Consider the following 15191-nt stretch of genomic DNA (forward strand, 5'->3'; position numbering starts at 1 on the left):
TTCATAAACTTTCTCTTTAATATTTTTTAGGATTTCTTCCTCTAATACTTTCACTAATAATGATTGGTTGGGGCATTGTACAGCAAAGTGATCGTAACTATGGCACTTGAAGCAATGGGATCGTGAACTACTTCCTTTTGATAACTCTCCTATATCTCCTTTTTCTTTATCTTCTTTTCTCCTAATAGGATTTGTAGATGGAGGTCCATTACTAAAAATCTGGTTAATATTAGGTCTCGATCCAGAAATGGTTACTCGGCTAGGTTCAGGATGATGAAGAGTCAAATATTTAGAAAATCTTTTAAAGTCTAAGACAAGTTGATAAACTTGTTCTAACGTGATTACCTCTCACAAAAAGAGCTCACATTGGATATCCGCTTGTAATCCAGCTCTAAATCTAGATAAGATAATAATTCTATCTTTGACTAGTCCACAACGCATGAGGTACTTATCAAATCTCATGATATACTTAGTGACCGATTTATTTCCTTGAGTAAGTCTCTATCATTGATCTAAAAATCTTTATTGGTAGGAGGTGGAGAGGTACTTTTCTCTAAATTTCTCTTTCATCTCATCTTAGATTTCTATTGAATCTTATCTTCTCTGGTTGAGAAGATGCTCAATACTTTTTCAATAAAGTCGGACTTGTCTAACCAACTTCATCCTAGCAAATTTAACTCTCCTTGCTTCAGATATTTTGTACCATCTAAAATAGTGATCCATGCTCGATTTTCAGTCTAGGTACTCTCTCGGATCTAGACAACCATCAAAATTTGGGACTTCGACCTTCACATTCTTAAGGATATGCTCATTTTGGTTAAACTGGTTATGGTGCGGTCGTGCCCCTATAGATCGATCTAGTTCTAGATTCTTACCTTTCTGTCCTATAGGCAGTCGGGGAGACTCAGGTTCAGGTTATTTCTACTTAGCTTCTTTTGCTACTACTATTCTCTCATTCATGGCTTTCATAAAATTTTTCATATCATCAAATTTTTGTCAAAGCATTAATGATGGCTGTTGTATTGGGGTCCATGCTGGTGTTGGGTGGAGAAGTAGGATGTTGGTATCGGATACCTGATTTAGTGATCATGCAAATCTAGGATGCAGGAATAAGGTACAGTAAAAAAATTAAAATATCTGAAAGTAATTTATGAAATTTAAAGTACAAAAATTAAACTTGTGAAAATTTAAATTGTTAAGTTTAAACTAAAGCTCTAATCAACCGGTTTTGATACCAAATTGATGCGGGACAATCCTAACAAAAAAAGAAAGAAATCAATCTTAAAGATCAAGCTCCCTTCTATTCATCAACAATAAATCACGTCTGATCAGGAGCATCATTATTCTCAGGACAGATAGTAAAGTTATCTATACTCTGCTCAGAAGGTATGATTGATTGATACAAGATCAAAGTAGATCAATCTAAATGATGCAGATGAATGTCATTCTAGAGATCAGTAAACAACTAGCAATAAGAAAATACATAAATAGATAGCAGAAATTAAATATGCTCATGAGTAAATGTAAAAAAAATATGAATAAAATAAGGGAGAGTAAAATATTAAATCTGTGAGAAAATTCGAGAAGATGATAAGAATCTGGATCGTGGTAGTTAAGAAACTATCATGATTAGGATTATTAATCTTTTAATCAAACAGATCCGTCGATAAAGAACTAGGTCTTTACCAACATCGAATCTAACAGAAAAAATAAAAATCAAAGATCAATTAAGAAAGAACGAAGATCCTTGACAACATATGATCTGTAGAATAAGAGATCACTCTTTTCTCTCATCATGATAGATGAAAATCTTGGAGGAGACAGATTTTCTCTTGGTAGGATAAGCTTGCGTGGATAGATAGTGGAGTTGAATCAAAATCGTAGGAATACTAGATCTCAAATAGATAAAGATTAACGAGATATGGAAGAAAGTGGGCCTCACACCCTTCCCTTGTGGGATGATTTTGGATCTCACGCCCTCTCCCTCTCGGAACGATTGACATAAGTATTTATGAGATTTATAAATTCATTCATTATTCTCTTCATGAAAGATACAAAGATTTATATAGGACCCTAAGGATTCTATTTTTTTAGGAATCTCTTTTCTTTTACAAGAAAGAAATCAACTTTCTCACAAAAAAAGTAAAGCATTATGTCTGATTTTCAAACTAAGTAATCTATCATGGGAAAGAAATTAGCCCTTTAACAAAATAAGTAGGTAGCCAAGAACTCTTCAGAATCTTAGGGAAGAAATGAAGCTCCATGTGGGCACTTGATGCTTGGCACAACTTGGCATGAGAATCTTTGGGCACGGCACATGCTGGCATGCATATTTTGATCTCTGGACGTGTGGAGAGTTGTGGCTCCAAAAGTGACATGGACAAACCCAATACAAATTCAAGTATGGCCCTATAGACCCAAAACTAAATGCATCAAGATAACTTTATTGACTGAAAATAAATAACTAAAGTAAAGTCAATCTAATGGGGCTTCTTCGATCCAAATAAAATCCAAATCATGTCGCTGACTTCTGATGGCTCTGGAGTCCGCACCACTTGGCTCTCTCTCGACCACTATCTTTTGCTGTGCTCACCCCACTAGTGCCGCTTTCCCAAGCCTCTCCCCTTTCTGACTCTCTCTCGAGCATTGCTCTCTTCCCCACTCACCCCACCACCGACACCTCCCTAACCCCTTCCCCTCTTTGGCTTTCTCCCGACCACCACCCTTTTTGCCATCCATCCTTTTTGCCATCCACCCTACCACCGCCACCTTCACAACCTCCTCTCCTCTCTCTCCATTGTTGAAGCCAACATCCTAGAGATGAAAATGGTGGAGCTGCTCATGGTTTTCCCATCCCCTCAGTTTGCATTGGCAGTTCGGCTCCTCACCTCCTTCTTTCTCATCTTCTTTGGCACAGAGACACCGCCAACCTGTTTTGAGGTCATAATTGGATATTTTCTGTCTTTTCAATTTATTTTTTTCTAGCTCCCTTATGAACGATTACTCTCCTTTTTTTTAATTTTCTCTTCCATCATCGCACCTCCTCCACGCATCCTTTTTCTCTCTACTTCCTCTCTTTTTTTTTCCCATTTGCCTTCTCTACTGCAAACCTCTCTACCATCCAAATACTAACCCTAACTCTGATCTATAGCCCTATTTCGAGGCCTTAGCTCTAAGCCTAACCTCGAGTCTGATCCTGACCCCCCCCCCTTCTTTGTTTTTTGCTTTTTGGCCATCTTCTCCAATGTGAGCCTCCCCATGACTGAAACCCTAACCCTAATGTGCAGTTGTGATTTTGACCTTGACCTTGACGTAAACCGTGCACCAATCCTAACTCTAACACTAACCATATCCCTAACCTACCCCTAACTTGATTAACTACATTCTACAATCTGCTAACTCAATACCCAAAACCCATAGACCACTAGACCAAATCCAAAATCTGTAGACCTTAGATTTGCCAACCCAAATCTCATTACTCATAAGTCCAAATTTGGTAATTCAAATCTCTATTTTTTTATTTTATTTTACATCCCTACCCCCTAATGGAGCGGATGGCTGTCCAACGTGAGCGGCAACCCTCCATTGCTCCTCCTTTCCGTCATGCTACCATCTTAGTCATAGCGATCTTTACATGCACAAATCAAATGCAAAAAAAAATTATAACATATAAAGTGATGCAAATCATTGGAGGTATAAATTATCGAAGATCTCCTTTCAGATGATGCATCCTGGATGATGAAAATCTGCGGCAAACTTGGTAGCAACCCCCCAAACATCTCACGAGTCCCACAAAAAATGAAAAAAAAAACACCACATAACTGCATCGATTATCGGAGATATATCCCTCTCAGATGATGCATCATGGGAGCTAGAAGGCTGCAGAAAATCTAGTAGCAAACCCCCAATATCTGATGAGTTGATCGAAACCCTACCAAAATAAAGTAAATCAGGAAACAGTGTGAAACCACATTGGTTCCCACCTTCCCTTAATAGAAGACTAACCAATTCTCTCTAGTCTCTCCCATATATGGTTATATCGATATGATCATACTATGAACTCTCGGATCATCATTTCTCTATCTCTTTTAGATCCCAAAATCAATAGATTGCTTCCTCCGTTGACCCCTTCCCCTCACCGCTAGACCTCTTTGCAACCGCGACTACAGTTCCTCCAACCGCTGTTACAGTTCCTTCAGATCATCACATCACTATCCAGCAAACCAACACCACACTCTTCTTTAATTATCCTTTAATTCTACGTTAAATAGAATGAAAATAGAACTATTTCCCCCATCCCTCTCTCTTTTTTTCGCACGTCTCTCTTTATCGTGATAGGGATCGATATGCTAGAGGATAGCCAGCCATAGCAAAAGCTCCGAGCCATCCAATCAAGACTATATATTTTTTTTTTTACATGTATCTCTCTTATAATAGGGAATGATATAGGAGAGGAGAGGTAGCTATACCAAATATTCTGAGCCATCCAATCGCACGTCTCTGCTAGTCGCCAGCCATCCAATATAGGCCATTTGTTTCTCCAATCATGTGACACATGTAATCTTGAATAAACGATACTTATCCTATTGAGGAGGCCCTGATCTCACCCTTTTTTTTTGGGTACAAACGGGTGGTCACACTAATCTTATGCGAGAGCAGCCTAATAGATCAAGATACACAAAATCTCATGGAGCCTGCGGACAGACCTCATCCTGTGTCCATAGCCAGTCGTCGGAGTGCTCAACAACAAAAGTCACGACCCAATTAGCTGCAGTGTTCGTCTCTTTATAGACATACTGGACTCTCATTGTAGCAACTTGACGAAGGGAGGCTCTGACATCCCGGATAAGTAGATGACCATCAAGCTCCCTAGCCTTCCCCTGAATCTATGAAATGATAGTAATAGAGTTACCTTCTAAAAAAATTTTCTCCGCATAAAGCTGCTACCTGACAAAGGTGATACTTGTCCAAATAGCGTGAAGCTTTGCAGTCAGGACCGAAAGCTCAAAGAGGTAGGAACCACCAATCATCAAAAATTTCTCATCCGAACCGCGGATGACAAAACCAGCTTCATTCTGATCATCCTTGGTACTATCATCGAAGTTCATCTTAACAAAAAATCTCACCTTTAATGTATAGGAAAGATGTCTAAACTCAATTTGATTTCCCATTGTGCACCTTGTCATGGCTACAGGCTTGGCCTAATGTCTCAAATAATTTGACCAAGAGTGACACCAATTTGAGTTTTGGGTTGTAGCCTTTCTCCAGCAACCTTAGAGGGCGAAGAAAGAGAGCAAAACGCGGAGACCACCGCGCCCGTCCCATCTCCGCCCACTCCTCCGCCTCCCACCTCGACCTCCCCTGCTACCGTTTCTTCCACTTCTCCGACATCCGCTTCAACACCTCGCTCCTCCACCGCGTCCTCGACCTCTCCCCCGCCGCCGGACGCGCCGCCGTCGACCTCTACCGCTGGATATTCGCCCACCGCTCCTTCCGGCGCTCCTACAATTCGATATTGGACTGCGTCTGTCGGCTCGATTGGAAAAAGGATCCCCTCCGGCCGGCTCCAGTCGGAGGCCGACAAGGTGCTCGTCGAAATGGAAGCGGCCGGGATGCAGAGATATTCTGTGTCCTCATCTCCAACCTCTGCAAGATCCGAAAGACCGATGACGCCATGAAGCTCTTCCAAAACATGGGCGAGTGGGGCTGCTCCCCGGATGCCGAGACTTATATCACTCTCATTCGGAGCTTGTACCGGGCTCGGAGGGTGATGAAATGATTGGATTTGTGAGATCGGTCGAGTTTGGCGACAAGCTCGACCGGAAACCCTACTATGAAGGTGTCTTGGGTGATGAAGGGGAATGGCCATGCCCCCGGCATCAAGACCTATGATTTGTTGATGGGGAAGCTGGCAGAACGCAACCAGTTGACAGAGCGAAAGCCCTGTTCAAGGAGGCAGTGGCTCGGGGCATTCCTGTGACACCCAAGGTGTACAAGGTCAATCCGAGGTATGTGAAGTTGCAGAAGGCGAAGAAGGAGAAGAACAGGTTGATACTGCCGGAGAAGATGGAAGAGAAACGAAAGGGGCTTAGAAAGTTGAGGTTGAGCTTTGTGAAGAAGCCGAGGTCCCTGCGGAGGATTCTCTGATTCTGAGATGTCATCTGGGTATTGTTTCACCTGCCCCTATCTCAATTTCTGTTGTTTAATTCCTGCTTCAATTGATATATGAATTCCATGATATCAACTGAATTGGAAAGGCTCTTGGTGGCATGACATTTTGGCATTCTAATGATTAAGCTGAAAATCTGCCTTGCTCATGTTCTTGTCACGAAACTAAGGGTTGTATGATTTCTTTGCATCTTTTTGAAGATTCATGTTATGTTGTTCCATTTTGTATTTTTGTGTCTTCAGCAAAGAACACATATTTTTAAATATCCACAGGCCTTCTAATTAGTTTTGGATGGATTCACGTCATCAGAGTGACAATCGTATTTGTCACTGTTAATCCTCATATATATATATATATATATATATATATATATATATATATATATATATAGGAACAATTACCTGAAATTTTCCTAAACAAATAAAAATGGTATGGGCACTCAAAAAATTCTGCATGCTGATGTCTTTTTACAATATTAGGGAGCAAGATAGGGTATGACTTGGGCGTTAACTTTTCGTATTCTCTCTCTCTCTCTCTCTCTCTCTCTCTATCTGTCTATCTAATCTACATAGCTTAGCTTTCACAGGATTGCTTCTATATTCTCGTATTTATTCCTTTCCACGGGATTGCTTCAATATTTTTTCACGGCAATCCGTCAATCCTCAATGTATTTTCTTGACTACAGAAGCATGCAGTATTTTGAGGGGAAAAAAAGATCTGTACAAGATGGTCTATGCAAGATGCAGCAAAGTAAGTCGAACACCTTTGCGCCACAAGCCACACACTTCCATTTAGATGCTCTACATCTCAAATTATGGTTGCAGTATTCAGTTTGATATAGCAATTATTTTAATACATCGTTCACATTGTGTTAATACTAAGGACCTAGCCTGATCTTTAGATTCTTCTATTCCAGTGTTTTAAAAAAGTTATAGGTGGCTAACAACCAACCATGGCTGCCTGGTGCCTATATGCTAACGTCGCAGCTTAGATGTCAGGGTAGTCCAAATAAATAAATAAAATAATATATAAGGATAAATTTCACAAATAGTGAGAATCCAGAAAATGGAAAACATACTAAATAAGATGTGGTAAGCAAAAGGGTATTACAAACTTGGCAACATTTAGTACCAATTCATAAATTATCTCTTTTTTTTAACTCACACATGCATTAAGGCAAGTTCCTAGGCAGCCAAGGTTGTAGTTTATAAAATTAGTGGTGCCCTTTTAACCAGGCCCAAACAGTGGCTTCAAGAAGCAGAAAGACTACTACAGAAGCAATTATGGCCTCTCCGAGAAGAACCACATCAGACCTTTGCTTGCCATGCTCACTTCCTTCATGTTGAACATTGTCTTCACTGTGAATTTTGATGAAGACTGGACTGTGGTAGCAACAGATGTGTTAATTGTGATAGTCATGATGGGTCTTCTTTATGTTGCTCCTCTTTGCTCCTGCATTTGGTTCCTTGTTTCTTTCATTTTTTATTTATTTTTTAATTAAAAAGTTTGACAGGTTGGCTTTATGGTTGTGTGATGATCAATAAGGAGTGCTATGGTTTTGCTAAAATGCAAAAATGGGAGATTTGGAATTAAACTTGGGTAACAAGTGAATGAGAAGACTAAAATGGGACTTAAGGAACAAATCACTAGACTAACCAACTAAGTGCATTTGGAAGTGGAATAAACTAGTCTAGAGTAAATTACTCCATCCTACATGGTAGAGTAATTTATTCCTAGGTTAAGTGGGGTAAATGAGTTTGGAAGGCAACCACCTTTTTAGAAATATCAATTTTACCTTTCTGAAAAAGTGATTTAGTCCAAGAGCTCAAATTATTTGTTTGGCTGAAAGGATGGAGTAACTAGGTGAAATGACTTTTACTTCTTCTTATTCCACTTCCAAACACAGCCTAATAACATATCTTCATTCAAAAGGAAGTAAACAAGCATACACAAGACAAATGCTTGGTTTAGAACTATACTACCATGGGAATCAAGGGGAAATATTGCTGACTGACTGCAGCCTGCTGTGCCAAATCTCTGTTTTTGTGTTGGTCTTGCTCAATTTAGCTATGGTACTAGTAATCCTCAAGCCCAAACAAAGAAAAAAAGCAATCGTGTTTGGAAACTTGATAAAAATTGTTCCCTGTTATTTTTAGATGTGGTATAATTGTATCTACAGGGAAACAAAAGGAAGAATTGGGGGTTTGAAAGTGATTATTACATGTTATAAGAAAATTTTCTTTGTTCTTCTCGGAGAAGGGAGGTATTTTTTCACCTAGATTAAGACACATAAGCTCTTTAGTGTCCACTAAACGATAGAAAAGTGCAGGCTTGATGCCATAACGTGGCATTTTTCATCACAGATAGCCTCTTTATTTTTTTTTAATATCTTTTTCACTGCTCTCTAATATTATTTGTACTTTTAGAGACTATTTGGAAAGAATGGATTTTTTATCCTGCATATTAATAGATACAAACACAATAGTTATTTTTGTTCGAACTCCCAAGTTCCTCTCTTGCTTCTAAATAAACTCTAGTTGTGTTTTTTGTTTTTTGTTTTTTTGGTTATTTTCTTGCATTCTCACCATTATTGTTATATCGAACTTTACCTCAACCTCTAGTGACTTCTGGTCATGAGCTGTAGGTTCCCAAGTAAAGTCATGCCAAGCCATTGCACAACTACAAGACTTCATTTGGTTGTGGAATAACTTTGAATGGAATAAGAAAAAGTTATCTGGCTACTGTAGAATGGATGGGCTTATTCCCATGAGGTTCCGTGGACTAGGTGCCTTTTGGCATTTGGTTGGAGGAATAAGCTGGAGAGAATAAGGGAAGGAGTAAAGTATTTAATGTGCTTTGTATTTTGTGATGATTTGGATTTTTGTCATAAAGACAAAATTATCCTTCCACTTTTTTGTGTGCTTAAGAGTGGATAGAAACTCCTCGGGGAATAGACTCATCTCTTAAGTGGAAGGGATGTCCTTCACACATCATAGCGAGGGATAATCTTTGTATTTAGAATGAAGCCAAAACAAGAGAATCAGTTAAAACACAAGGGACCCTATAATTGGATGTCACAAAAATCTGTGTCATATGACAACATGCAGATAAATCTTGAAAAAGAATCACAGACTGTATACAGAGTAGACCAATTTGTGTTAGAACATGTACCATTCTTTCAGACTTCTTCATTTTCAACCACTCTACTATTTCTTTTCATATATCTGACCCTATGGCAAGCTGGTTAATGCTTGCTTCTTAAACGATCACTATTGCTATGCTGAATGTGAAGTACTTTCGCTATTCCATCTCTTTCTGAGCAGTCTTTAGAACTTAGAATCATCAACATGCATACACATTTTGCTGAACATTGTGAGATGGTGATTTAAGGATGCTCTCACATTTCTAAGTTGCTTTCCTCTAAAGCTCCAGTACCACTTTTATTATCATTATAATTGTTGGTGAAAAAGCACTATCACAGTCCCTCTTTTGTTGAGAGGCCTTTTTCTGAGGATCATACAAAAGAAAACCATAAAGGCAAATGGTACTTTTATATCTCGATAAGCCTAGGCAGAAAGTGGAAGAAATGAAAGGAAGCAAGAGAAAGGAGTTGAAGCAAAAGAAGGATCAGATGAACCAGTTGCCTACTGTTGGTTGTTGTGGTTACTGTTGGTAGTGGATGCCAGTTCTTGCTGTTACACATGAAAGACTAGGGAGATGGAGAAGCAGAAGCAGAAGACAAAATCTGGAAGGGAAAAGGAGATACATCTTAAAGGAAAAAGCAGAAGATGAAAACTAAATCATCAGTCTCTTCACCAGTGTTATGAAATTTATTTTTATATGCTTTAGTCTGTCATGAAAGAGTTTTGCAAACGTTAGGAATTTGAAGATTTTCACCATATTTATTGTTGTTCTCTTTTTATTGTTCCCATATTGGAATTAGGGGCTTTTGGACCTCCAGCGATATGTGAGAGCTTGGGCTTGCACGAGATATCTAGTGCTATCAGTGGGCTGGTCTGGGCAAAGAATACTCAAACAGGCCCAACTCAAACACCCAACCAAAACAATGTAAAATTAGGACCGCAAGTTTGGCCATTACATACTCATGATTTTTGAATATTGGTGATGAACTGCTTTGCTAGCTTGATGCTTTGAATTGACTCAAAAGATCTCTAACCATGGAACTGTACATACTAAAAATAAGATTTATTTTACCGTGGACCAGTCAAAGTTAGCATCCTTACCATCCCTCAGAACTAAGCTATCACTGTTTGATGTTGCTTCTGCTGCATTTTGTGTTGTTTTGTAATATTTGGATAGATGTTCCTTTATCTTGCTATCTGCTCTAGGACTTCCTTTGAAACCACTTTTTGACTGCCTTTTTAAGGCTTATGAATGTTTTAAGACTTGCCATGGCTTTTATATGGTTTGGTTATGTTGGAAATGATATTGGTAGCAAAATGAGAATGGTTTTGCGGAATGTGAGAGGTCTAGGGCAGCCAGAGAAAAGGAGGTTTGTAAAAGACCTCATCATGTCTACCACATGTGAGATTATCACCTTACAAGGGTCAAGGTTCTGCAACCCCCCTTGTAGGGTACTTAGAGCTGGATGGTAAAAGTCTAAGATGCCTTTCCTCTCTCACCAAGCAATTTTCTATGATGATCCACTTCAACAATCTACAACAGTGTGAATGGGCTCCGATAGCAGTTTATGGACCAGCAAATTGCCATCAGAGAGGAGCATTCTAGGCAGAACTCCTGAAAATCAGAAGTTTGTTCCCCATTCCCTTGCCGCTTGGAGGAGACCTCAATGCTTCCCATAAGGCCTCTGAGAGAAGAGGTCTCACCAAATCCCGGAGGGACACTGGGGCCATTGCCTAAATCACCCACTCCCTTGCTCATATTGACCCTCCCATCAAAGATAGACTCTACACTTGGTCCAACAACAACCATCCTTTACAAAACTAGATTGATTCCTCCTTTCCACTGATTGGGACTCAACCTTCCCTTCCTCCTCTTTGAAAGCCTCTGCTAACCCTTGCTTGGACCTTTCCCCTCTCCTCCTTGACACCAATGAGCTTTGCGACTGCTCAAACTTGTTTTGATTGGAGAATTTTAAAAATGCAGTTGGCAGGTTTCATGTGGTTTTGTTTCAACTTGGACTAATAACTTTTCCACCTCCAACATTTATGCTCATTAGGTGGCCGAGATTAGTGAGCTCAGGGCTGCAGTCAAGACCTGGGCAAGACAAATACAATTCACTCGACTAAGAAAAGACTATGCTATTGAATGAAATCCATAACTTGGATAGATTGGAGGAGACTCTGGGGTTTAGCAACTCTCAGATGGAGCATAGAAGACCTCTGCAATCAGTGCTCAATGATATCTTCAGACAACATACAGACGATACCGTACTTTTTTGTGAGGCTGAGCAGGCACAGATCACTCATCTTAAGATCATGCTAAGGGGATTACAATTTTTTACAATTTTCTTTGGGTCTAAAAGTAAACTTCACCAAGAGTTTTGGTTTACTTGTGCAGGATGCAGAAAAAGGTAGACAACTTGCAGCATTACAACATTCCCCATCATTTACCTGGGACTTCCTTCGACCGCTTATGCACTGGCAAAGAATGATTGGCACTATCTCCTAGAGAGATTTCAGCAAAAATTATTTGACTGGAAAGGTCAACTGGTATCAATGGGAAGCAGATGGACCCTTGTCAAGTGGATGCTTTCTTCCTTGCTAATATACTATATGTCCTTGTTCTTTCTAACACCAACTTCTGGTAAGGATTGACAAACTTTAAAGAAGCTTTTTTTTTTTTTGTTTGGGGGGTGGGGGGTGGCAAACCTACTTCATGCCCTTTCTCTGATTTGGTGAATTGGAAACTGGGATGCAAAACTAAGAAAGGAGGAGGATTATGAATATTAAATCAGGCAGACATCAACCAAGCCTTACTGTTTATATTGGCTCGGAGGTTGCTGAATGGTGGAGAACAACCAGGATAAGCCAGATCAACTCAACTAATTATAATGGAACCAATGTTAGCTTGAGCAGAAGGAAAAGGATGACAACAGCCTCAGTATTATGGAGATCCGTCTGCAAAAATCTTGACCCTTTTTGGATGAGTCTTCATTTCTTTTTACTTTTTAGGTAGAAGGGCTGATACCACTCTTTGCATGACATATGGCTTGGTGAGCACCCCTTGTCCATATTGTTCTCCAACATTTTTGCTACTGTGAACATAAGGAGGTAACTATTTTGGACTGCCAGGGTACTTTATCCTGCAGCTGAGTTATCAACCTGCAACCTCCCATATGGAACATTACACTAGAGGAACCAAGGGACCTGGCTGATATTCTAAGTAACATCATCCCTCTGACCTTGATGTGGAGGTGGTCGGATAGGAGAATAAGATTATTCTCCAGATTCTTGAATCAAAGATGTGTAATCTGCCCTATGGCTCAGATATTGCGGAAACCAATGCTTTGGGGAAGATGAAGATTTTTATGTGGTTGGCTATCAAAAACAAATTGAACACGGGTGAAGTCTTAAGCAGAAAAGGATGGACTGCATTATTACACTGTCCGAGTGTCCTCTGTGCGAAGCATTCCCAGAGCATATAGAAAATATTTTTCCTTCCTGTTGCTGGGAAGCAACTGAAGCTACCCTGAGATTTAGATGGGCAAGAGGAATATCCCCTTATGGATAGATTGGAGGAAAGAAGAAACCTAACAGTCTATGGTGTGGCATGGGACTCATTTCTTCTAGCTATATGACTTGGTCATTTTGGATGGAAATAAACAGGAGGATCCTCTGAAGCAAGGAAATTGTTGTCCAGGAGGTCTTTCAGAAAGCTCTGCATAATTTTCTTAGCTGGGAGCCATTGTTCTCTCCTGGACTGATGCCAGGTTTTCTGCTTCTTAAGAATGTTTTTAGTCATGAGCAGGTTATATAAGACCGCTGTTTTTTTGTTCTCTCCACTCCGTGGGAGAGCTTATGTAATCACTCTTCGTATGCTGAATGAAAGGTGTTTTCTGTTCCTCCTTTTTCTTGAAAGAAAAAAAATTATTAACTTGGATTCTCCTGGTATGTAGATAAGGCATTTTTATGATTGACAAGCCATTGTGGGATGGAGTTTTCCCTCAAATTTCCTTGTTATTCAGTCTTCATCCTCCCATTTGGCTGTTGAAATTTGGTTCATTGAATCATGTCATATGAATGGATAAATTTTTTTTTTTGGCTGCCTGACTAAAGAGACGGCTCGTTATGCTTTAACCAATTTCTAATTGTATATGAGCTAAGGTACTCTCCCATTATAAAAAGCACCAAAAATGGGCCAAACTTTCCATTACGTGACATTAGCAGGGTCTACAGGAAAAAATGCTTGAAGACAGAGAGATGAAAGTGTCACCATTAAGTGTTCGATATTTTCATTAAAAAATGGAGGGAAATTCATCAATATATAATTACTCAGGTCCATATGCTTTCCTTAGTCAACAAGGTGGAAGTATTATTGGATATCGTAGTTCAGGTGCCATAAACTGGTCGGTCAATCACTCGTTGCAAGCAAATTCAAGATGTGACAGTCTTTGTCAAGGTTTAGCAGTCATATTAGAAACTTACTGCAGTAAAATATATTATCTGGAGAGAATATTTATGGTGGATAAGTTTTGGATGCTCTTCCTAGCTTTGTTTGTTTACAATTGTTGCAGTTTCAGAAAATCTAACCAATCGAAGCTTAAGTCCACGTTATAACAAGGTTAAGACAAATAAATGGTATCTTTTAATTCATTTGACCTCAAGAAGGGAACAGCATGAGAGATGATAGTGAGTGCTCAAAGGTGGAGATGATGCACATTTAAAGAGGATTGGATGTAAAGAGTAACAAAGAAAGCAATATATTGTCATCCATTTAGCTTAGCATATCCTTAGGCTAGATGGATGCCATAGAAAAGTCTTGACTCTATATGATGCAAATTAACAAGTCATAATCCAACAAGGGAAAAGCAATGTTCCATCTATTTAAGTTAATTAATAAACCTTATTCCATTTGTTTAGGGCAGCTTGATGATGGTTCATTCTGTAGACATTCTTTTTATATTTTAATGGTCCACAACCAACTCAACACCAACTCTCCACCTTTTTCATCTCATCAATGGAGTTTTGTACAGAAAATTAGATTTAAAATTAGTATAAGGGACGGTCATTTTCAATGCATCAATGTTTTTTTTTTTGTCAATTCTCCATATATTTATCTATTTTTTTTATCATACTAAAGTACCGACAATCTAATTAACTATTTTAAAATAATTCCTCTCCATTGTCAAAGATGTCAAAAAAATTTAGTTTTTTTGATTTTAAACTGTAGAATAATATTTTTAAATCAGTCTGATTGTATATTCCTTATCAGCTAAGATTTTCTGACGTAAACATCCTTTAATTATGATGTAAATATCCATCATAATCAATATATAAAATAATAAAGTTAGTGTGCAAAATCACAAATCCTAAATATTGCAGTGGAAATAAGAGAAGAGCAGAATTGCACAAACCAAAATAGAGACAAATTTAGAACAAACAAGAGAAACTTTGTTGAAAGATTGAATCTAACCTAAAAGATCAATAAAATTTCAAGAGAGCCAAGATTGTTACGATGCTAAATCAATATGAACAAACCAAAAGTAGTTTCATAGCCAAGAAAGGAACAGATTGCAATTGTTTAAAAAAATTGAGATATTGAGTTAACTATTTTTGGCACAAAATTAAAACAAATTCTGCAATTAAGAAGAGCACAAGATGTTATTCTTTTTCTTTTTTCTCACCACTATCGAATTGAACCTGATGCCATGTCAATGTCAAGAAGATAAAAAGAATTCTAGAATTGCCTACCTTAATTGAGTTTCCAGGTGTAGAAGTAAAATACAAATGTAGAATATCAAGAAATTAAAGCTTATAAGGAATATACAATCAAGTTAATTTACAGGGTTGATTTATATAAATATTTACATCACCCAATT

At 38.6% G+C, this 15191-nt stretch overlaps 1 pseudogene; it reads left to right on the top strand.

Moving 5' to 3' along the window:
* The first annotated feature begins 5131 nt into the window (after positions 1 to 5131).
* On the top strand, positions 5132 to 13246 carry LOC109506520 (small ribosomal subunit protein mL104 (rPPR9)-like; annotated as a pseudogene).
* Positions 13247 to 15191: the final 1945 nt, after the last annotated feature.

Source organism: Elaeis guineensis, chromosome 13 (genome assembly GCF_000442705.2).
Source record: "Elaeis guineensis isolate ETL-2024a chromosome 13, EG11, whole genome shotgun sequence".
In the NCBI taxonomy this organism is placed as follows: domain Eukaryota; kingdom Viridiplantae; phylum Streptophyta; class Magnoliopsida; order Arecales; family Arecaceae; genus Elaeis; species Elaeis guineensis.